The sequence below is a fragment of the Canis lupus genome, chromosome 22, assembly GCF_003254725.2.
Source record: "Canis lupus dingo isolate Sandy chromosome 22, ASM325472v2, whole genome shotgun sequence".
NCBI lineage: Eukaryota > Metazoa > Chordata > Mammalia > Carnivora > Canidae > Canis > Canis lupus.
Window position 1 is genome coordinate 6,180,135 of NC_064264.1, and position 24,762 is coordinate 6,204,896.

Consider the following 24,762-nt stretch of genomic DNA (forward strand, 5'->3'; position numbering starts at 1 on the left):
TGCCCACTTCATTGCCCATGCCCGGGCATGTAGCATCACTCTTTCTCCTCTGTTCCTTAATCCTTCAACCTCCATCTAACCAATGATTGTATCCTGTCAACTCTGTCTTCTTTAGCAATCTCAGAATTGCACCTCTGTTAGGACACCTGGGTGGCTCAGTGGTTGAGCATCTGCCTTTGGCTCAGGGCATGATCCCAGGGTCCTGGGATGGAGTCCAGCATCGGGCTCCCCATGGGGAGCCTGCTTCTCCCTCTGCCTGTGTCTCTGCCTCTCTCTCTCTGTGTGTCTCATGAATAAATAAATAAAATCTTTAAAAAAAAAAAAAAAAGAATTGCACTCCTGTTCTTTCCTGCCATGGTGCTGTAACATTAGATTTGGCCATCACCATCCCTTACCTGGAATGCCACAGCAGCTCCGAACTGGTCAGTCTGTCTCCCTTCTTGCCCTCCTTGTCACCCCTACCCAAACCTATTATTTTTCCACAGCATATCTAGTGATCTCTCTAAAATGCAGACTTTACTATGTCACTCTCTTGTCCGTGAGTCTCGGAATCTAATTTAGCTTCTTTAATGTTGTGTATAAGGCCCTTTAGAATCTGACTCCCTCTTTCCTTTATCATTGATCTATTGCTCCTCCTCATTTTCCACCAAACTCCACTCATACTGGATACGTAGGTTTCTGGGAAGGCTCTTCAGTATTTCTATGATGTTTGATACAAATTTATGTTTTAAATATATTTTAACTCTTTAAGAAACTATAATAAAAACTTTCTCAAATGTATATCACAGTTCTGTGTACCGAGGACCATTAATACATTAATTTGGATTGCAAGTTAGTTCTTTAGGATGGAACTTCTACCTTTTTCTTTTAAGATTTACTTATTTATTTTAGTGAGAGTGCATGCATGAGTCGCGGGGTGCGGGGGAGAGGCAGAGGGAGAAGGAGAGAGAATCTTCAAGCAGACTCCTTGCTGAGCAGGGAGCCCAATGCCGGACTTGATCCTGTGACCCTGGGATCCATGACCTGAGCCGAAATCAAGAGCTGGATACTTAACTGATTGAGCCACCCGAGGTACCCCTGGAACTTCAACCTTTTTTGACTATATACTTAAAATTCTGCTAAATGCATCATTGATTCAAAAAGTTGGTAATTTTTCATGGGATTATTTTTTTAAAAGGCCAAGTAAAAAATTCTACTCAAGTAAAAATTGTGTATCCTTGCTATACAGCTCATTAAATATCAAACAAGGCTCAGACTCACGGTATAGGCACATGTATCTCTACACGTCAAAGTATCATATTTTACTAGAGATATTTTAGCACTTACTGAGGGTTGGGGTGTTTGTTGCTGACTTGTATATCATGATGAGAAGTGCACACCATTGTAATATATTGTTGTGGTTAAACTTTGAAACTAAAATCTCTTTGACTCCTTGACTAAGTTTTTAGATTAGTTCATTTGTAGGGTACACTATGATGGAAAGAGAGCTGTGAAAAAAACATACTTTCCTTTTTCATCTACTTCTCTGTGTGAACTAGGGTTTTCTAGTTACTTTGAAATACGCACACACACACACATTTTTTTTCAATGGCCAAACATAACCAAATACAACTGAAATAATTTGGATGCAGAAGTCGATACGAAGCAAAGCGTTAACATTCAATTTCAGATATTTATGTTCATTAGACTTATCTGCTGTTCTCATTGATGGATGAACAAATATTAAAAATCTAAATGTTTAAAATAAATTTGTGTTAGTAAAGTATCATATTTATCTATTTTATGTAATTGAGCTCCAAGTAAGCATTCAGTTAAAAACACCTTTTTTTTTTTTTAAAGTGAGAACCATTAAGACTACAAGAAGACTGTTTTTCTCTTGATCCTATTAAGGCATTCACAATATGTCCTCCCGAAGCATTAGAGAGAAGAACCACCAGATGTCCACAGGCATGTTTTCTGTTCCAGCCAGGACCAGCTCTATTCCGAATGGAGACTTGTCCTGTTGGCATATGTGTTCTCAGGGGAACATACTAAGGTATAGCTGACTTCCTGGGTGGGGGGGTGGGTATCCTCATCTCTGCCCCGATTTCCCACACTTCTCTCAGGGTTATACCTTTGAGAAGCCTCTTGGTGTTGAGAGCATGACCATGCATATTCTTCCCTTTTGCTTTGCTTCCTCTGCTCCCCATCTCCTTCCACACACACAGCATTGTACTATTCCCACGTACTCCAAAGAACAGAATTTGCTCTGCAGAACTACTAAATTGCAACAGCGTCAGGTAGTATCTTGCCCTGTGTGTTTTTTCAATACGAAGGCACCATACCTCCATGTGGGATTCATAATTTCTAGAATTTTAGGTTCTTCCTTAACCAGTCAGAAAATACGTGTTTATGGTTGTAGAATTTTTCCTCCCTACAGAGTGCTAACTGAAGGCGTGTTTGGTGTTTGTGATCAGCGAGTTATATGCTAGCTGGACTGGTCTTGTGCTGATATGGTCTAGCTGAACCCATAAAGACATGGATGCTGGCAGTGCTAATTCCACTGGGTTAAATTCCACCAGGAGGACAGGTGCTTACAGCTGCCCAGAATGGCATTGAGAGATATGAGTTTGTCCTTGTCCTTTTGAACACCATCCTGGTTGGATTCCTGAGAGCTTTAATTGTCACCCTGTGAACCGAGCTGGTCTTTGGCTTGGTGTTTATCAGCTCCCGAGCTGAGGAAATTGGGCTTTATCTCTTTCAGATTAGATCACTACAAGCCTCATTGGGTAAAGCTAGTGGGAGGAGGGATGGGGAGAGTAAAGCCCTTACTCCTTTTACTCAAAATGATTCTGCAAAGCCCATACCCTTGACAGAACAAAGCCCAGGACTCCCGCCCCATCCCCTGACCCAGCTCAGGATAACTAACTGGGGATTTATTTATTTACTTCTTTCAAGGGCTTTTTAATTAGTAAACCTTTCCCTTAACTAAAACGCTGATCTCTTTCAAGATAAAGCTCTTTGGGCCTCAGGTTTCTAGTCTCTTTTCCATTTCCTTCAGCTTTTATTAACTCCGTAGCCAGGTAGAGGGTGGCGGCTGTGGGATGGGGTGTCTGGCCCACTATGGAACTTTGTATCTTCCCCTGCTGTCCTGAGATCCCACTCCATCCTCTTCTTTGGTGGGGGGGGGGGGAGGAGAGAGAAAGAGAGAGAGAGAGAGAGAGAGAGAGAGAGAGGAAAAGAAAAGAAAGAAAGAAAGAAAGAAAGAAAGAAAGAAAGAAAGAAGGAAGAAAGAAAGAGAGAGAGAGAAAAAAAAGGAAAAAACTCTCCTAAACGCTGCAGTTGTTCCATATGATTTTTCTTTTTCTTTTTCTTTTTCTTTTTCTTTTTCTTTTTCTTTTTCTTTTTCTTTTTCTTTTTCTTCTTTTTCTTTTTCTCTTTCTCTTTTTTTCTTTTTCTTTTTCTTCTTTTTCTTTTTCTTTTCTTTTTTTTAAGTAGGCTCCATACCCAGCATGGAGCCTAACATGGGGCCTGAACTCATGCCCCTGAGACACCCCTATAGGATTTTGATTTTAAAGGGAAAGCTTTCCTCTGGCTTAGGGTCTGGCTGAGTGCTGGCAGTGTTTTATGGCTACAAGGTGCCTTGGGGTGGAAAAGCAGGGCCCCAGGGACGCTGTCACAGGCATAGGAACTGCATCTTGCAAAGGTGGCAGGCCTGTGCCCCCCACCCCCTCACCCCAGGGCCCTCAACTTAGCGTCTCTTTGTGGCACAGCCCCTTCTGCAAGGCCCTGGCACCCCCTCACCGTTTATTGTCCCTCCTCGATGCCCTGTTCTTTGACCTCTCGGGCAACAAACGACTTCCTGATTGCCAAAGCTGGGCCCCACCCGCCTGCCCTGGCCAAGATGTGGACCGAGGACTGTGCAGGGCTTCACCGAAATTCACGGATCCCCAGTGAAGTTACCTCCCTGGGCGTATTTATCTTGAAGGCGAGCTGGCTGCTTTGGAGTGTCTGGTGATTAACCGTTTCTTCTTGCTTTTTTTTTTTTTTTTTTTTTAACCCATGCTAGGGCTGAGGAAGGAAAATTCAATCCTTGCTACTTTTAGAGTGTGGAGTCGGCAACGTGGGCAACATATACCTGGGGCCCACTGGGGGTCCCCGGTGGGAAGGGAGGGGGAGAAAAGATCACAGGATTTCTGAAGCTCAAGTAAGCTGCATTCATGAGCAAATCAGCCGTCTCCTGGTTCTTGACCTCCTTTGGGCATTGTGAGGGCTGATGAGCTCATGCTTGTAAAGAGTGCAAGCCTTTAATTGAAGTATAATTAATAATCATCTGATAAGTGAATAACAATAATAATGATGATGTAATCCCCTTCCCCCACAGCCCCACTCCTGTTTCTTTGGGGAGTAACATTATGACATGATGTCCCAGTGTACTCAATTAGATGAATGACTGTAGGTGCGGACAAATCATCACAGCCATGTGCTCGCCGGCACAGCCCAGGATTGGCCTGCCACCGAGAAACCCGAGGGCCTAGAACAATGCAGCAATGTTCTCTAACCATTGCGTCGTTCAGATAATGGGCAAGTTCAAGCTGTTTCATGACTCAGGTACTAGGACAACCTACTTGCTTCTTTGCAACCTGGTGGCCCTCCCAGGCAGGAGAGATGAGTATGGAAGCCTTACGGAGTGTGACAGTGACTTATTTCTCCTGTTCCTCTGCCTCGTGCTTTCCACAGACCCCCACATCCTGGAAGATGAATGAGCGAGTCTTCCAAGGGGGGGTGACATGAGTGGATTTCTACCTGCCTCTACGCCAATGATCATCCGAGGGACATCTGGATGCGATAACGTGGCCGAGATTTATCTCGAGTACCTGATGGGATGAATGGAAAAGCAATGGGTTTTAGAAAAAAGGAATCTTTTTTGTTCTCTTGGCTTCTCCCAGTGGAATCTAAAAAAACCAGAGCCCTCAGAGTGGACACCAAGCTTAAAAGAAGTGCTTAGGATGGGAACGGGGTGGGGGGAATTATGAAGGAGGCAATTCATCACCCACTTTTGCCCTAAAGTCTTCTCAGGCCAGAAGGCTGAGATAGGCAGAATGGAATCCTCAGCTAGAAAAGATAATAACACCTTTCATTTGCAAACAATTTACAGTTTACAAAGCACTTTCATGCAGCATGACCTCATCTGGGTCTCCCAGTATCTCTGCAAGGTTGGCTAAGTTTATAATCACCAGTTTATAGATGAGGAGACTGAGGTCCAAAGTGGCTAAGTGACTCACCCACCCAGAGAGAAAGTGGCAGAGTGGGAGCCAAACCCAAGTTCCTAACCGGACACTAGGACTTCCTCCACGATGGACAGAGTCCACAATCTTCTCCCTCCTGGGAAGATCAGTGTTCGATTTATTCAACAAATAGGTAATGAACGCTCGTTCTGTGCTGGGCACGGTGCTGGGTGCTGCGGGGACAGCAGTGAAACGGGACATATAAGGCTTGTTTCATAATATTTTCACCACGGTAATAGTCTTGTGCGGCTGGCATCTCTAGGCCACGCTCTCCATTCAGAGAGATCCCGTAGGAAAGTCCTTTTGCTGCAACAGTGAAAGTCCGTTCCATCTAGCTAATGTACAAAAGGGAAATCTTTTTTTTTTTTTTAAGATTTATTATTTATTTATTTATTTATTTATTTATTTATTTATTCATGAGAGACACACAGAGGCAGAGACACATGCAGAGGGAGAAGCAGGCTCCCTGTGGGGATCCCATGTGGGACTCGATCCCAGGACCCCAGGATCATGACCTGAGCCCAAGGCAGACGCTCAACCACTGAGCCACAAGGGAAACCTATTACAAAAGTTATGGGTGTCTCACGGAATCTAATCAAATGTTGGTCCATCCCAAGCTTTGGGATGGCTAAGAACTTTTCCAAGATTCCCAACATTTGGGAAAGGACAGCTTCCAAGCTTTCAGCAGCGGGACCAAGGAGAACTTTTCTTTCCATCTAGATCACGTTTTTCTGCTTCCAAGTTCAAATCCCCAACAGAGAGAATCTGATTGGCCTAAAGTCTCTAGCCTTGAAACAACCCAGGCCATCTGTGCAGACGTCACCACTAGAGGTCCATCCATGGGTGCCGGAAACCAATGGGTGCTGACGAGGCTGCACAAAGATGTGGTCAGTACCATGTGCCCACCCCAGACTTTGGATGACACCCCAGAAGAAGCAGGTAGGCAGGAACGAGTGCCCAAAACTCTGTCATCACCTTCCCGAGGCTCATCTCCCCTAATTTTTCTATTTAAATTCTCAATATTCCAGAGAGAGATTTCTGTAGAAAACACAAATGAAATAATCTTTTATAAATACATTCTGAAATACTTATGGGCAAAATGTCTGGGATTTTTCTTTCAAATATTCCAGGAAACAAGAAGGGTGGGACATGATAAAATAAGTGTGTATGTTGATCCTTGTTAAAGCTGAGTGGTGGGTACATGGGGGTTCGTTCTACTATTCTCTCTACTTTTCTCTATTTTTGAAAATACTTATAAAACGAGTTAGAAAGGGGAATCTGCATGGCTCAGTCGGTTAGCGTCTAACTCTTGATTTTGGCTCAGTCACCACCTCAGGGCCATGAGATGGGCCCGCATTGGAGTCTGTGCTGAGCATAGAGCATGGAGGCTGCTTAGGAGTCTCTCCCTCCCTCTATCCTCCCCATCCCTGCACACATACATTCTCTCTCTAAAAACACAAAACAAAACCAAAAGTAAGCAAAAACCAAAAGTCAAGTAAGAAAAACGCAAAGGGATTATTCTGTGTCATTATGTTCTTTCCTTGAGCCTGTTTTTTTGGTTTGTTTGGGTTTTTATCTGTATAGATTTTGTGGGGAGAGTCCCTACTTGCCTTGTCATCTCCATTATTTGATGTTTCTTGCGGGATAGAATCATTTAATCAATTTTGCAAGTATGTGTGGAGGGCTCCCTCAGGTCAGGTGGTCTCTCCAGCTTCCAGGTGAGCTAACAGCACCAGCAGTTTGGGGTATTTGCTTGTGTATTTCCTTCACCACCAGTCCTTGGTACGGATTCCACAAAATGTTCTAGAGGGACTCTCGTTGCCCCGATGGCTCTGCTGACCCTTCTGTGCCAACTCTGCCATGAAGGGACAACAACAGCTGGAGGAAAGATCACACAAGAGCTTGGGAAGCCCCTGGGAGGCATTTGCAACTGCAAGGGGCATTTCTTCCCTGGCATCTGTTGCCCAGCACAGCTTCAGACATTGGCTGATGGCTCTGGGGTCAGGCCAGGTTCTAAAACACATTCAGGAACAACCTTTATTTTGACCCAAGGGGAAAGAAGAAAGGAGAGAAACAGCTCACTTGGCCCGGGCTCAGGTGGGGTGGGCCAGGTCAGGCGGCTCGCAGCAGGTGCCCAGCTGTATCTGTTTCCAGCAGTTCCATTAACACTTGGCAAGTTGCACTCACCTTCAGCATTTGTAACATGCGATTGTTGACACAACTAATATTACCTCATGCTCTTGGGCCTTTATGTGTTCCCTTGCCATTGTCATCAGAACGCAGGATCTCTGGGGTTCCTTTTCTATATATGCCATGTTTGTCCATGGCAGGGAGACAGTGTAGCCCCCCCCAACCTTCCCACCAAAAACACAGCGCCCTCATTTCTCCTGTCTGGATTGATGTTAAGCACTTAACATAATTGCCTTGCCGAAAAAAATAGCCAGAGATGTACAGTTGGCCCCACCATGGCCTCATATTTCAAAACCAGCCAGGCTTCTTTTTAAATACTCCTTTACAGGGTGTGAAATCCATCATGTCATGCGAGGTCCCCCAGGGCGCAGGGGAGACAAGACTCTCGTCTTCCTCTGGAAACACAGCCAATGAGTTGAGTTCTTCGCCTCCCCTGGCCGCCCCCACCTACCCTCGGTTCTTCATCTCATGACTTTCCAGTTGATTTCTCGTCAGTGGGCTTCCTCTTTTGAGTTGGCGGCCACCTCTGTGACTCTCGTCTGCTCTGCATGAAGAAACCACAACCGAATCGTTAGCAGCCCATTCTCTTCCCTGGGGTCAACCTGGCCCTTCCTATAGACCAGCGACGTTCACCCTACTTACTTTCTCAGGGTGAGTCAATACCCGAACCCTGGCCATTTTCTTTACCTCCCCCCTTGAAATGCCTCCTTTTTTTCCTTAGAATGGCCCAGGCTTCACCAGACCCACGCTTGTCTTCCCTCAAGCAACCTTCTCCTCTGCCCCCAGAGTGGGGGGTGGTAGGTAGGCCCTGTAGTAGAAGTGGGAAAACACAAAGCTGTTGACAATTTGTTCTTGCCCATCTATTGTATTAGAAGGTGGGGCCAGGAGTAAAGAAAAATAGCCTAGAAAAGCGAATCCTGTATAAAAAGAAAGAAACTGGGACACCTGGGTGGCTCAGCGGTTGAGCGTCTGCCCTTGGCTCAGGGCGTGACCCCAGGGTCCTGGGATCGAGTCCCACATCGGGTCCCTGCAGTAAGCCTGCTTCTCCCTCTGTCTGTGTTGTGTCTCTGCCTCTCTGTGTCTCTCAGGAATAAATAAAAAAAAAAAAAAAGAAAGAAAAGAAATAAAACAACAGCAAAGCAAATGACATCCTGCCATTCGCTTGGAGTATCAGTGGGCAACGAAATGCTAGAGCTTCCTTCTGCTTGCTGCTTACCTACCGATGGAGAGTGATCACGGCTTACAGTAAGAAAATGTAGGTGAGGTGGCTCAGTCAGTTGGGTGTCTGCCTGCCTTCGAGTCAGGTTGTGATGCCAGGGTCCTGGGATTGAGGCCCTCATGGGGCTCCCTGCTCAGTGGGGAGTAGGCTTCTCCCTCTGCCCCTCCTCCTACTTGTTTTCTCTCTCTCTCTCTCTTTCTCTTTCTCTTTTTCTCTCTCTCAAATAAATACAATTAAAAAAAAAAAAAGAAAATGCAGGTGATGAGGGGGCATTGACAGAGGGATTGACTAACCTATACGCCAGGCAGACAGCCCTCAGCTGCGCTACGTTTCACTTACTTCCTGCTGAATCACATCACCGGTGCTCAGGTGAGCCAGACCACCTTCTGGAAAACCATTCCTGGCCTCTGTCTGCTTGGTGCTGGATTTCCTCTTCTTACGACTGGTGTGGGTGCCATGACCCCCCGCCACCCCCCAGCAGGTGATGCTGTGGTTATGACTATTTCCTGGCCGCCGGGCCTTGCAGAGAAGAGTCAGAACACACCAGTTTGGCCCCTGGATCCGGCCTGTGCAGCCCTGCCGTGGTCTGCCCTGAGCCCTTTCCCTGGTGTGTGCACACACGCACGCTCGCCCTCCATGTGCTGGTTTGCCGTCTCCGTGCGTCTTCTGGTTACTAACTCAAAATTGGAACGTGAGGTCTCTTTCCTCCCTATGTCACGAAATCAAGAGTTTCTGTTGAGATGCTTAGAGCTGGTTTAGAATAATGACCGCAGATAAGACCGTGCCAAGAAGGTCTACACACCAGGCTGTACCAAGGAGACTCTGATTTCCCTGGTGGTGGGGGTGAGGGGGTGGGGGTGGTCCTTCTGTTTCCCTAGAATGATAAGCTCGGGCCTTACCTTGGGATACTTACTGTTTCTTCAAAGACTGTTTGCTTGTAGATTAACTTTGATCTTTGTCCACAACGAAAATGCTGGGGAGGTCAAACTATGTGGAGTGGAAGTACGAGGAGAGATGTGCATGACCCAGAGGCCCACGATGGGGACGCCCTACCCACCCCATTTGCCTAATCACGGGCCCAGATGAATGGAGACCTGGAGCCACACGGCCATCCACTTCGCAGGCCGGATACAGAATGAGGAGAGTTCAGAGGTAAGCAAGGCAGATACCATCCCTGCCCTTTTATGGACAATAGTCTACTGGGAAGACAGACTTAAAGAAATCAGAATAAATAATATAAGACTCTCATTATATGAGAGATAAATGTTAGAAAATTTAAAAAAAAAAGCAAGCAAGAAAAAAGATAAGATAAAAAAAAAAAAGAGCTGGTCATACAACAACACGGCCCAGGCTGGAGCATCTGGGAAGATGATGTTTATGGGGAGATGTCAAGGATCAGGGGAGATGGTGGGAACTGGGGGGCGGTAGGGAGAGAGAGGGCACATAGTAAGGGTTGGGCTGGTATTTCACAGCAATTGCAATCTCCCTGGGAGAAAGGTAGCACTCTTCAGATCCCTTGGGAGTTTGTCCTAAGCCAATTTGGTTAAGTATGGGTCTCATTCATAATGATAATAACACAACAGTAATGCTTATTAAATGCTTGCTTGTGGGTAGATATCCTGCTAAGTGTCAAAGGTCACCTCGGTGAGGCTGTCCCTAGACACCCTGCATAGCAACCCCCCACCTCCTATTTCCTAGACTCTGTTTTTCTTTTCCCTTATCTTTTCTCTTACCACCATCTGGCATTGTCTATTGTCTGCCTGTCAGGCTGGAACGTGACCTACATGACAGCAGGTACTTTTGCCTCTTTTGTTCATTGCTGTGTCCCCAGAGCTTAAAACACTATCTGGAAATTACTTGGTGCTCAAGAAAATACATATTTGTTAAACGAATGGATATTGTTCATTTAATCCTCACGGCCTGTCTGTGAAGTAGGTACTGTGCGCCTTCCTCCGCAGATGAGCAAATTGCACAGAGAGATTCAGTGATTTACCGAAGGTCACACAGCCATCCGAGCCCAGGCAGCCCGACTCCAGAGTCTTGCACCACGGGCCTGTGTGCAAAATGGAAGGAGTTGTGAAAAGAATGTGCCAATTTGACTTAGAGCTTTTCTCTGGGTAAATGGCGTTCTGTTTAAAGACTTCAGAAACGTGATCCAATTCGGTATTGCAGTTCTAGATGCTACTGGTTTTATAACACAGGGATCATCGAGCAAGTGGAATGTAAGGACAATCATTGGATAAGGAAGCCTTGTGCCAACCCAGGGGACTTGCAATCCAGATAAGATAAGGAAGTACTGAGTCACACTTTCAGATCCTAGAATATAATCTGAAGCCAGTGTTCCTGGAATATTCTTCACTTACAACTGACGTCTTAATGACTTAACTCAGTCTGGCTACTAGGGATGTGAAATATGGAAACATGATTTACTGTTTGACTTGTTTAGTTGAACTAAATGCTCAGAAGTGGTTGTTGGTGGCTTGTGTATGCGTGTCCCAAAAACCAAGAGTTAGAATAAAGAAAACAGAAATATTTACCCCATAAATCCATACAGTAGACAACAGATTCAGTCTTGATGTGCTGTTTTTCACAGCTCTTCATGCCTCTGAGCCAAAATTATTTCAGCCTCTGGAATATAAGACCTCCTCCTGAGGCCATTTTGACAGTTCTTTCCTCTGACCAATTATTCTTCAGGAATGTAGCTGTCAATAGTTGGCTTTTTCCCAGATAAGAACGGTTTTATCTTTGTGCATGTGTATGGAGTTGTCAAAGAAAGGAACTTGCTTTTGATCTCAGAAACTTCATCTTTTCCTTTCTGCCCACGTACCCCTGAATCACTCAGCAGTCCCTAACCTCTTTTTCTAGGAAAGCTATTTAGGAGTTCAGCATTTATTTTGCTTTTTCTTTGGCCACTTACCATGTCAGAAGTGGTGAGTAATTCTGGTCCTTTTCACACGTCTGTCTTTATGTTGTCTTTCTGGGTCCGTCTCTTGGTGCCTGGCTCTGGTCCTTTCTGACTCAAGTGTACCATACACTCTCTGGCACACATACACAAATTTAGATCTACAAGAAGTGATGTATTTACAAGGAGTGTGTACAATTGCCACAAACTCACTGAAGATCTGTACCTTGTGGTATGTGTAAGTTATACCTCAATAAGAAGAAGGAGTTTTGTGTTTACAAATTTGTGGCAAATTTAATGAGAGTTTAAGCATCTCTTGAGTGGATCTATGTATTGGTCGGTGCCCCCAACAATAACTCAATTGGTATGATTGTTGAGTAAAGACAATACTTGTGGCTATGAGAGCTGCCATCAGCAACCGTTATTCATAGGTTACGAATGCTCAAGTTTTAACTCAATTTCTGCATACACAGAGCCACTGGAAGCCCGTTACCACCAGGAACTTGAAAGCACTGGAGCAGTTTCAGTGCAGGGAGGGGCAGTCTAGTAAAGAATGCATGAAGGGGTGCCTGGGTGGCTCAACTGGTTAAGCATCTGAGTCTTGATTTCTGCTCAGGTCATGATCTCAGGGTCTTGGGATCCCAAGCCCCCCATTAGGATCCTCACTGCTGAGTCTGATTGTCTGTCTCCCTCTGCTCTTTGCTCTGCTCTCTCTCTCAAATAAATAAATAAGATCTTTTAAGAAACACACACACATACACACACAATCAATGCATGAAGATTCTAGCAAACACCTTTTTTGTGGGATGCCTTGGACAAGTAACTCTTTCTCTTGCCCTTAGATTTCTTATCTGCAAAAGAGGATAACATTTGCCCCACTTTATTCCTAAGATTGTTATGAGGAGAATTACTTTTAAGCCAATGAAGTATATATTTAGCGCTCACTCAACCATGTCATATTCTGTGGGCACAGAAGTAGGAAAAGGCTTGCTTCTTGCATTCACAGAACTTAGGGACGAAGACAAGAAGGAAGACCAGTAGATACATGTTTACAATAGACAATATCACATCATCTAGGTGATGGGGTGCAGAGTGATGCAGACTCAAGTAAGAGAAACTTTAATTCTCGCTGGTGCCATTGGAGAAGGCTTTGTGGAAGCACAAGCATTTGAACAAGACCCTGCAGGAGGATGGTTTGGAAGACTTTCCAAGTAGAGGGGCGATAGGAACACAGCACAGAGATAGGTCTCCATGACAACCGAATGAGTCTGTAAACTATAAAACACGATTCAGTGGTAAAATATCATTTGTTACCTCTACTGGGGTCACTGCTCACCTTCCCCAGCACCCATGGCCACTCTAGGTAATAAAATAGCCTAGCTATTCCAAAAAAAGCCTAGCTTCCCAGCTTCCAGAACTTTGGGCTAGGCATGACTAACTATGGTAACCTTCAGTCTCAAAGGAGGTGATGCTACAGCTCAAGTACAACTCGGAAGAATAAACATCACCCAAAGGTTCACAGTTAAATTCTCTTTCCATCTTCTCACATTTCCCCCAAACCCTTCTCACATGGGCCTCCCCACTGCCCGCCCCTCTCATCAACTCTTCTCCCTTAACAAGGACCAGGGCAGGCTCTGAGGGGACCAGCCCATACTCAAACCCTGATGATGCTGATTTCTAGCTGTGTTATAGGAAGCACCCTCCTTTAATCCATGTAAGACATTTTACATCTATAAAATGGGAATGAAAATGATAGTCCCCACTTCATAGTGTTGCTGAGAAGGTTAAGTAAAATAATGTACCTGGTATGTAACACTCAAAATGTTATGTATCATATTATCACCTGGAGTAGGTGTTGCCAGACGATGGCTGGGGGCCAAATCCAGCCACGTCCATTTGTTTGTGTAACGTCTAAGCAGCTTCCTGTTGCAATAGCAGGGTGGAACCGTGACAGAGACTGTACGCTTCACAAAGCTAAAATACTGGCTGTCGGGCCCTTTGCAGAAAAAGTGTGCTGACCTCTGACCCGGAGAGCAGAGAAGAGAAAGCCAGCTTAGGTGGCATTTACAGCCAGTTAGATTTTGTCCTCAATGGGCTTGCTGATGCCTTTACGTCCTTATTATTGGTCCATGGCATCTAATGATCTATGGTGTGAACCCCTTATAATGGAGAAGTCCTTGGAGAGATCCTCACATCTCAGTACCATGGAGATTCCTGGGATCTATTTCCATCCTCTTGGGGTCCAGTATTAATAGATAAGGATCACATAGCAAATGTGGCGAAGGTGGGTACCAAGTTTCAGCTCTTATTAGTTACAGCATAATCTCAAATGGAAACTGCAGAAAACTGGAAGGTGAAAGAGAAGTTAGCATTACCAGGTAATGACCTAGTCACCAAGCAGAGGCAAGCAACAACACGGAAAAAGAAGCAAACTGTGGTGAGTGGTGTGAAGTTGCCATTGACCTCCTCTTGTGTACCTTAAATTAAGAGCCTTATGAAGTCCACTCCAATTCCATTTAAATATCCCTCTTTTAAAGACCTGCAACATTATTGTTATTATAAGATATACAGAAACCTGGGTAGATTGGGATTATGCGTTGGAGCAGTATTTCTAGGGCTTTGTTGTTTGCATACTGGGAAGAGCACCAGATCTGAGTCCAGGAAACATTGCCATGATCTAGGTGGGACCACAGAAGCATGTCACCTCACCCCTCTTAGCCTCAGGCTCCAGCATAGACAATCTCTTTGTTAATTGTTAGAGGATAATAAAAGGAGACGCTCCTAGAGTGGCGTGTGCATGTGTATGACTCTGTGGTGGGGTGTTCTGTAAGGAAGTGACTGTAAGCTTTCTTTTGAATGGTAGATGCAATGACAAAATATTCTAAGATGCGTTTTGGTCGCAACTGTTTTCACCTACTACCCCTTAGGCCATCTGCATCCCTTCCCCTTATTCAACCAAGGTAAGGTTGCTTTGGACCCCAGCTGCCATCAAGGCAGAGAATGAACCTAGTATTCACTTGTCCACACTTGTGATCCAGAGGCATGCATTCCTAAGATCATTGGCCAGGGGATTTGTCCCCGTCAGTGAAGAGGCTTTTTTAATCAAATAAAAAACAGATGTTCACTAATTTTAAAAATTCATTAAAAACGCCAACATTCATTGAGCTGTCACTATATCCCAAGCACTGTAGTAAGTGCTGGGGCCAGCAAGAATGGACAGACAATGTCCTTTAATGACCTCATATCCAGCCTTGGAAAACTCTTTTAACAATTCCATTCTGAAAACACGTTCTTTTATTTTGTTACAGCCAGTGACGACTGTGAGGCTCTCTGACACCCCATCCCACGACACCTTCACTGTCCTTCCTCCCACGCTTGATGCCTCTCCTTCCGGTTTCCACTTACTTTTGGAATTTCTTCCCCACGCAAATGTAAATGACTGTCAACAGTTCGGAAGATTTTTCTTCCTGGGGAACTTGCATTATAGTTCCATGTCCTCCCAACAGCACTTTTGTGCTAAACCTGGAGTTGGTCTCAGAATCCATCTGTCATTACCAATCAAGGTTGGCAAGGTCTACAGCTATTCATCATGGTTTAAGCCAAGGCTGAAATTTCAGGAATAAGATAATAAACACTAGGTTCAATTTTGGGGAGGGGAGGGAGGGGGAAATGGAGGTTTCATTTTTTTTGTTTTGTTTTGTTTTGTTTTGGGGGGTTTTTTAGGGGGAAGCCCTGCAAAGTAAGATGACAGAGATATAGCCTACCCCTGTTATACATAAGGTCCCAACTTAGCAAAGGGAATAGCCCAAGGGTGGCAATTATCCTGCAGAAATGTTCTCTAGCAAGAAGAAAATCAGAGATGATCTTCACTGGGCTGAAAACCTTTTCATGGAGAAAAGGAAGAGTGTGATATTTATATTACTATAAAGGCACAGCTACTCAAAATATCCATAATAAGTGGAGAATTCAGAGCAGAAGCACTGTGGGTAGAGAAGGCACTAGAGGTGCTTTAAGGTGCCTAAATGAACAGTTGGCCTCAAGAAGAATCTAATTTGAATGCTGTAGAGCTAGCATATGAGGAGTTCTATTCTAGAAAGTTCTACGTACCGTGCTTGACAGGAGCTAACGTCCAAAGAAGGAAAATGAACACGTTCACTAATGAGGATTCAACTTGCAGTTGTAGTGTCAAAAAACTCAAAAATTTAAATAATATTCCAAAGCTTTCATGGTATTTATTTTTAAAAGATTTATTTATTTACTTGAGAGAGAGAGAGAGAGTGAGTGTGAGAGAGGGGCTGAGGGAGAGGGAGAGAGAGAAAGAGAGAGAATCCCAAGCAGGCTCCACCCTAGAGCAGAACCCCATGCGAGGCTCCATGGTAGGATCCTGAGCTCAAGACCTAAGCCAAAGCCACGAGTCAGATACTTAACCAACTGAGCCACCCAGGTGCCCCAGCTTTCACAGTCTAAATATTGTGAAAGTATGCATTAAACTTGGGAACCTGCTGTGATATAGTAGATTGTAAACATTTCCATATAGTTATAAATTTCAAATGCAACAGTATGCCCTCATGATTATAATAATAAATAAATCCAGGAGAGCTTAGTTCAAATAAACACATTATTGGAGTTGACAACGCAAGTGTGAACACCTCCCCGACTCACGGCTGTGCTCACTGCAGATCTCTGTTGGCAAAGGAGCCAACTTGGTATGGTCTAGGCTCTCTCAAGAAGCTCTCTTGACAATGTCTTGGCTGTGAATCTCTGAAGCTCTTCTTCAGTTGTCAAAGTATTTGAATCACTTGTCTACAGGTATATGCGTGTGATGATACAGCTGCCTTAATAATCTGCAGAAATATGCACAAAGTTATATTTCTGCCGACATCCCATTACCAATATAAAAATATCATCTGCTGTTTTGGTCATTTGCATTAATAATTAATTAGAAGCCTTTAAAATTCCCATTTCCCTCAAAGCTACATTTTTATAAGGGCTTGATTTGTTTCTCTCAATAATTTTGTGAAGTTTTCAGTGTTTTTACCAAATAAGTATCTTTTTATGTACCTTATAAATGCACAAAGACATAAAAAGTATTGTAAGATACCCCGGTATTATTATTTACCCTTATGATTTGTTTTAATTGGATTTTAAACATGGGCTTAACATCATATGTATACACAACCATGTGGTTATCTTGACCGGTAAGATTAACCTTGAACTACTCCTTCCTTCAAGGAGTATTGAAGGAAGGTATTGTCTCATTAGATGACCCTCCCTATCACCTCACAGATAAAGAACCAAGCTTTCTGCAATGTTTGAATTCATATTTTCCCCCCAAATGCAGTTGTAGGGGAGTCAAATAAATAGTAGATTTAGCAGCGGGGTTTATGCCTCAATTCTGTCAACAACCCAGATTAGCTGTTATTAAAAGGGCCTTTTGTTTAAGCTTTCAGAGCCTCAATTTTGCCATCCTTGAAATGGAAATGATATTATTTTTTTCTTATTAAGTAGCCCATTTAATTAAAAAATATTTACTAACATAATCTTTGAGAAAAGCACTGGGTAAAAACTCTAACATTAAGCAAATACAAGACCTCGTAAGACATGCTGTGATATTTTATCGCACCATGACTTCATCAGTCCCTATATATAGTTCTAACGATACCCAAACATTAATTGTATTTGGTCATTGGTAGTGGACATTTTTGTTTTTGTTTTTGCTTTTTAATCTGTCCCCAAAAAATGTACATCTTCTTCTGATGATAGTACAATTTTCCATGGAAATATCTTTTTCCTACTTCTTAATCCATGTGACTGGCCTGCCCAATGTGATGTAAGTGTGGCCAATCAAAGTACCAATCAAGTGTGGCCAATCTGGACTCAGTGACTGGTTCAGAAATGATTCTTCTGAGATGAAGCCGGGTAAATAAAAACTTGATTCTGGAATTTACCGGGTAGGGGCTCTCAACTAGAAGAATTAAGAAGCTTAGGAAAATTAAGTCTGGAGGTGCTCATGGTCATCTTATCACCAGATTGAAGCTAACGATAAACTATTGAAACTAACAGACAAGCAGGAGATGGAGAAGAACATATTCTGAATTACATCATTGGCATCCCTGAATTCATAACCTCTGAGGTTTCATTCGTGTGCTTTTTAGTTATCCAGCCCATGGATTTCTTTTTCACTTTAGACTTTGGAGTTGAGTTTCTGTCACTTGCAGTGAAAAGAGCCTTGACTGATTCATTAACTTCTCACTATGAAGGAGATGCTCTATAAAGAGTCCATGGCCAAGCTATGAATGACTCACAATTGCGTCAATAGATACATGGTGCTAAATGCCAGTGATATGGTTGTGTGATGGCCTTCACCCCATCTTCTGTACATAGCTGGACTGCCTAATAGACCCCGAGCCTGGATCTTCAGAGTCTAGGTTCTCAGCCAGCACCACAGCTCATCTAAACCCAGCCAACAGGTGAGTCTGCTCTTTTGTCAGATTGACGCCAGCTTTTAACCCTGGGGCTAGGATATGCTTCTAATAAATCCTCGTAGAATCCTGATGACTCAACTCTTCCCTGATTCATTCAAGATTTCCTACTGCCTGCAGAAGCTTAAATATTGCCTGAGTTGCACCCTCCCCCCAATCCATTGGCTCTCTCAGACTTTGGTGCCTGCAATGGATTTGAGCTCGCTCTAAATTACTCCTGAATATAACACTGAATTTGAACTCCTGACCACCATCCTCCTCTACCAGAATTGGACTGAACTTCCTTTCTCAGTTTTTCCTGGCTCCTGGACTTCCTTACCCTTCTACCATTCATTGGAAGTGATGAAAGCAATTTCATTTATAGATCTCTACACTTAGATATAGTGAGGCTATATCAGGATCTCAAATGTACTTTTTAAAAATAAATGAGATTTTTCAATTTTTCATGTACCAAGTGCCTATCCCCCACCCACAACCCCGAAATCAGAATCATGCTGGAGTTCTGTGGCCAGACTCTATTTGGGAAACCAGCCAAAGGGAATCTCTGCAACAGATTGGTCCAGCCTCAATTATGGCAGAGTAGTTGGACTACATGTTACTCCAAGAAAAAAAGTCCTGCCCAGAGTCACTCAGCACATTGTCATGTTGGCCCCGCAAAAGCAGGACAAGTGGAGAATGCCCACTGAAGACAGGAGTGACTTCATGCTCTGTCCCTGGAATTGCCGCTGAACTTGTCCTAGGAGTGAATGTTGGGTGCTAACCAAGAGGACTTTGATGATGGTTGGTAAATTTGGAAAATGAGTCCTTTGCCCGGATGACTCCTCACATTCGTAAGTTGGTGCTTTAATCTCCATGTCATCTGAGGCAAGGAATGTTGGGTTTCCTGCTTGGATGTGGGAAGTTGAAGACAGAGCTCTGAGACCTTGTCTACTTTAAACTGAGGAGCCAGGGAAAACTGCCAAGATTTTCTCCTTTCCTGATGGCCCAGGATCATCTCCCATTCTGATCTTGACCAGCCCTTGGAGCTCTTGCACCTCTCTGGGCTGATGGAAAGGACATGAGTCCAAGAGCAGAGTTCAGAAGACCCCCAAGACAACTTAAATCAGGAAAGGTAGAGTCCCAAGCCAGAAGTCATAGGGAGGCCAATCCTTTCCTTACAAGCTGACCAAGTGGCTGAGCACCTGAGAAGTCAAGTTCAGAGGGAATGGAATACAGCCCAGAGGCCATGTGGTGATACCATCCCTCCTACCATAGTCCTTGGATTTTGTCACGGCTGGGGAAAGGGATGGGGTAGTGAGTCTCAGTCCAGAACCATAAACTGAACTGTGGGTAACAGTTTCCATATAAATGATAAATGCTGGCTACACCTTGGACTAGCTCACCAAAGTCTATTAAAAGCAGAACATAGGAACAAAGCTTTATGCCTACAAGAAATTTGTTCTGAGTTTAAAAAAGAAACAAAACAAAAACTGACCGATGAACTTAGGTACACACCTTCTATGTAAAGCTGGAGACAGTCTGTACTGTACTTGGGTAAATGCAGGGTGGTTTTGAACATATGGTAAGTGCTTGATGACCACTTTATGCCTGATAGATTAGTTATTCTATAAAAGATTATCATGTTCTTTTCATTTGCTTTCTTTTTTTGTAAGTCATTTTCAATTAACTTCCGTATATGACACGCAGAATCCTAATAACAGACATCTTTACAGGTGCATGATCCATGTCAGTGTGCCTTAATTCTTCCTTTTCGTGTAAAATATTTGTTGAGATGTATATATATACATCTCAACAAATATTTTACATATTATATACAAATAATACATATTATATACATATGCTTACACACATACATATATACATATACATATACACAGAATCTGATAAATTTAAAAGCAAAAATTTGTTTCTTTTGAGAGTTAACCAAAGTCTTGACTTTCACCATTCATATACTAAAGCACAGATTTTCCTTAAAGATAAATTCTCTGTTTCAAAACGTTGGTGAAAGGGCAGCAGGGATAAAGAATTTCAACAGTTTAGGGGTGGTGGAAGGGGAAGTGGGCGGGGGGTGGGGGTGACTGGGTGACGGGCACTGAGGGGGGCACTTGACGGGATGAGCACTGGGTATTATTCTATATGTTGGCAAATTGAACACCAATAAAAAATAAATTTATAATAAAAAAAAGAATTTCAACAGTTTAAACTTAAGGTCCTGGGAAAAGTCCAAATGGAGAATATTTTATGATTATGAGAAGTTGGCTTTTTTATCTGATTATTTTTTACAGAGTCAGAAACACCCAGAGGGCAGTCAGAGTGCTGAGCAGTGACACGGCAAAGAGGGCTGGGACACTGTTCCAAGGGCCCCACGTGCTCTGCCCAGCTCACTGTGGAGGTGGCTTAGCTTTGGCGAGTCGCACAGATAGTCATTCAGGCCCAGATCTTGAATTTCAGCATATTTTGCTTCTGAAAAGACAAAAACCAATTATTGATAGCTATGCTGACCTCAGATACACAGGCTATCTTAGCAAAATGATCTTTTCCAACCGTATTATTGCCAGTTAGAGGTGACCCTGAACTTGTTGATAGTTTAGTGAAAAAAAAACAAAACAAAACCCAAACCCAAGAAATAGATAGTCTCCCTGCATTTTGTGTCTTCAGTTACCAACACGGTTTTGCCAGCCAAGCTCTCTCTTACTAAGGGGTCCTTTGTAAGATCATTCCAATGCCCTGGGAACCACTATTGGAGACTGTAGTTATGGAGTCTATGGAGACTCCTACTGGAGTGTATGGAGAGCAGAGCCCCACATAGAGAAAATCTGATCTAAAATACAGGAAGAAAGTGCTATGGTGAGCTCCTAGATGTAGCTGGACGCCTCTCTGTCTCCTCCAAGAGAATATGTCTCCTAAGAGGCCTAAGCCGTATCTGGCTCAGCCTCTATCCTATGTTGGGCTAAGTGTTTTGAACATAGCAGATGCTCGAAAGCTGTACTCTGGACTTTTGAGGTTGAGTTGAACTAGACCTTGGCATCATCGATTTATAATGAAAACAAGATTCAGATTTGGACTTTTTCCGTTCTAGTCTCAGTCCCCACAGCCTCCAATGGAAGTCTGAGGAACCCCCATCTCTTGCTCTGCACCTCGGTGAGCCACCCTGCCCCAGTGCTACCTAAGGTCTTTTCTCAGACAAGCAGCAGCAGCTACCCCACACCTTCCCTCCTGCCTCTGCTTGTCTGGCATGCTCAGCCCCTACAGCCTTGGGCTCCCAGCTGCCTTTGAAAAGGGTCGGAGGCATTGAAGTCAGGGCTTCTGATATTTCACGACATCCATTAATCATAATCATACAGCTACCTTTTTTTTTTTTTTTTTTTAGGATCTGCTATGTACTGGATAATGTGCTGGACTTGCTCAAAACCTGTTACTTATTTACTTTGCCTTGAGCCAGAAGAGTGATTCCTTTTGCTAATTCATTTGTTTAGACAGTGAAGATCCCTGATTTAATGAAACACATGTTCCTATGGAAAAAGAGAGACAACAAACAAGTAAACAAGGTAATTTCAGATAGTGACTACACAATGAAGAAATTGCAACTGGGTTATGATGTAGTTAACGCCGCTTTAAATATCAACATCAAGGAGAATCTCTGCAAGGCGGTGACATTAGTTCTGAACCCCAAATAAAGCAAAGGAGACTGGTAATGTAAAGGGCATTCATGTGCAAGGACCAGCATGGGCAAAGCTCAGAGGAGAGTATGGGCTTATCGTATTATGAAGTTATCTATGGATCTGTCTTTCTCTGCCAGAATTTGAGCAATATCTTAGTTCACCTACACACTCAGGAAGGAGATTTCCATCCCCAGCATCCTCCCCACCCCCAGCTCAGCAGGGACACTGTACTACATTCATAAGCATTTTCTTTATCTTTCAAGATGTAGCCAAAACCCTACCTCTGCTTTCCCATCTTGGTATTCAGTAAATTGATTTTGTATTTGTTTTCTCCTGGTTTATTTTTGCTGTATGAAACACGGGTCATCGCATCTACCTAGGCACCTCCTGGTACTTGTGAGGCTTTCATTCAACACATTTCCTAAGCATCAACCTTGTGCTGGGTATGGGGCTAAGGCTTGGGACTTAAAGATGCACATGGGTTGGTAACTGCTCTGTGACGGGTATGTATTTTGATAATTAGATTTGTATCATAGATAGCTATTTCCAGCAATGGCGGGAGAATTGACTGAAAAGCAACTAAATTGTATATTTGTATATAAAGAAAACAATAAGTATGTATATATGCACATGAATGTGTGTGTGTTATAGATAGCTGCTATTTGTAGCACTAACACCCATCCCCCTTTATTTTCCTGGAAAGAACACCCTGTTTTCATTGATTACCACCCCCCCACACCACTCCTGTTCCATGAGGTTGGGTGAGATTGATTCCAGTCTTGGGTTCCAGAGTGGCCATGTCATAGGTTCTGGCCAATCAACACCATGTTAATCCTAAGCATTTTGCTAGGAAATGAGAAAAAGTTTCTCTCCTCTGGGGCAGTTGAAAGGCTACGATGCATGACTGGAGCTCTGGAAGAGATCTTACCACTATGGAGGAGGAGTCTATGGAGAGTAGAGCCTCACATAGAGAAAATCTGATCTAAAATATAGGGAGAAAAAAAATAAAATAAATATAGGGAGAAAGTGCTATGATGAGCTCTTAGATCTAGCTGGACCCTCTTGACTCAGTTAAATGAACCAAAAAATTCCCTTTCTTATTGGTTCGAGTTTTCTGCTACCTACAATCCAAATGTTCCTGAATAATATAGATGAAGAGCCTAAGGCACATTGACATTAGTTGCCCAAGATCCCATAGTTAGTGAGTAGCTATGTTTACTTTAAATTCAGGAAATTGATCTCCAGAGTATTTGCTCTAAATTGCCTCTTAGATCAAGGTGGAAAGGGAGAGGAGCAGATGGATTTGAGATCTGTAGATGGTTGGAGCTGTAGAACTTGGGGACAGGCTGGACATGTGAATCAGGAAAACATGACTTCCATGTCAGGGAGATGATGGTGTCACTCATAGAGAAGGAGGAAATACCAAACAGAGGACATATATGGGGGTGGAAAAGAGTTGAATGCGATGAGTTGCGTTCTGGATGTTTTGAGTATGAAGTGTCTGTGGGGCATGCAAATAGAAATGGCAGGACCACAGGTGAACAAAAAGCTCTGGGCTGGATTCACTCAGTCTTTTAACAAATACTTATTAAAGGTCTGCTTTGTGGGAGCCATTGGACTAGATTAATGGGGATATATGGGAGAACTCTATAGTCATAGAAATTTTTAAAAAGATTTTATATATTTATTTGAGAGAGAGAGTGCATGCATGTGCAAGAGAGAGAGAGAAAGGATGAATGGGGCATAGGGGTAGAGGGAAAGGAAGAAGCAGACTGTCTGCCGAGCAATGTGGAACTCGATCTAGGATCATGACCTGAGCCGAAGGCTGATGCTATGGAAATTTTTTGGACTCACAGAGTTTACATTTAAGTCTGAGTATCAGGGGATCCCTGGGTGGCGCAGCGGTTTGGCGCCTGCCTTTGGCCCAGGGCGCGATCCTGGAGACCCGGGATCAAATCCCACATCAGGCTCCCGGTGCATGGAGCCTGCTTCTCTCTCGGCCTATGTCTCTGCCTCTCTCTCTCTCTCTCTGTGACTATCATAAATAAATAAAAATTGAAAAAAAATATAAAAAAAAAAGTCTGAGTATCAGTGTATAAGTGATCTTTGAGGTGTATGGGTGAATGAGAGTACCTGAGAATTGTATATAGAGTAAGAATAAAAAGAAATTTAACTTGTGTATCTCAGTTTCCTTGCCTATAACTACCCCATGGGGTTGTTCTGAAAGTTAAACTTTTAGAATGATGCTGTATAATGAGCCAACTGTGTATCTTAGCTATGATATGTGTGAGGTGCTGCTGATGTTGATAATGAAGACACTGTAAAGAGCAAAGAAACTGGGGCAGGAAGTGTCAGAAGTCGGGGTTAATGCATAACCTGGAGGTAAGATTGTGCTTATCACAAATGAGTCTAGATATACAGAATGAAATCAGAAAGGATACAAAACTGAACTTTCATTCTTACTGTTGCAGTACTTGCCATTATAGAGGCAACTGTTGAGAAAAGCAAATTTATTTGGTTTTGAAGTACCCCAGCCCCTATTAAATTAAATTTAAATGAAGGTGCCACTTAGCTGGGTGCCAGGGATGCACATACAAACACGAATGTGATATTGCCTTTTTCCTCAATGACGTTTATGTCCTCATGGCCCTCATTAGTGTCAACTTCTTGCCTCCACTGAGTTCTTCTTTGCATTCGTAGCCCTTTCTCCATTGACGGACAGGCATTAGCCTAAGTACAAAAGTCGGCTATTAGTCTTGATTTACATACACACTCACACGCAATATTAAGTCAAAGCCTCCGTCCCGTGGTGACTTGATTGAAAGCTTAGGGAGGTGGATGACATCCACTCCAGCCATCCTTTCTCTGCTCACTCTGAACACCTTCTAATGTGTACCTTTTTCTTACACAAAGCAATACCACTCTCTTGAAGCTCCACCCCAGAGCTATTGCCAGGCCTCTGTTTACACATCCAAGGATTTAGCAGATGCTTTGAGGTTTCACCTTAAAGAGTCTGAATAAATTCTTAGAAAAGGGTCAT

At 43.4% G+C, this 24,762-nt stretch overlaps 1 long non-coding RNA gene across 1 annotated transcript; it reads left to right on the plus strand.

Moving 5' to 3' along the window:
- The first annotated feature begins 6,467 nt into the window (after positions 1-6,467).
- Positions 6,468-22,049, plus strand: LOC125753367 (uncharacterized). The gene is made up of 2 exons (XR_007405024.1): positions 6,468-9,828; positions 21,431-22,049. It is a non-coding gene; the product is annotated as an uncharacterized LOC125753367 (long non-coding RNA).
- The last annotated feature ends 2,713 nt before the right edge of the window (positions 22,050-24,762 follow it).